The sequence below is a fragment of the Odontomachus brunneus genome, unplaced genomic scaffold, assembly GCF_010583005.1.
Source record: "Odontomachus brunneus isolate Ranch 3 - 2012 unplaced genomic scaffold, Obru_v1 Obru_scaffold_308, whole genome shotgun sequence".
NCBI classification, from domain to species: Eukaryota; Metazoa; Arthropoda; class Insecta; order Hymenoptera; family Formicidae; genus Odontomachus; species Odontomachus brunneus.
Window position 1 is genome coordinate 174,897 of NW_022639758.1, and position 325 is coordinate 175,221.

Here is a 325-nt window from a genome sequence, read left to right on the forward strand (position 1 = left end):
GAATAAGGGCGTATATGATAAAATTATTTGAAACCGAAAATATAAGTTGAATTTTTTTTAATACGTTGCTTTTCTCGAATTACACGACGATACTACTTAACCTTGATACATTAAACCTTTAGATATACTCTGTGCTCTTATAGTTAATCAGGGAATTTGTAGCTGAGAAGCTATGTCATTGATTTTACAAGTTACATTACAATTTATAAACTATTGAAATTTTCGATTACTTACCGTTTTACTTTGCATTCGCAGGAACACCTGAAAGTTCGTGATAATTCCTGCAATAAATACGTAGTTGTCAATTTCGTTCCGGCCGACAGGA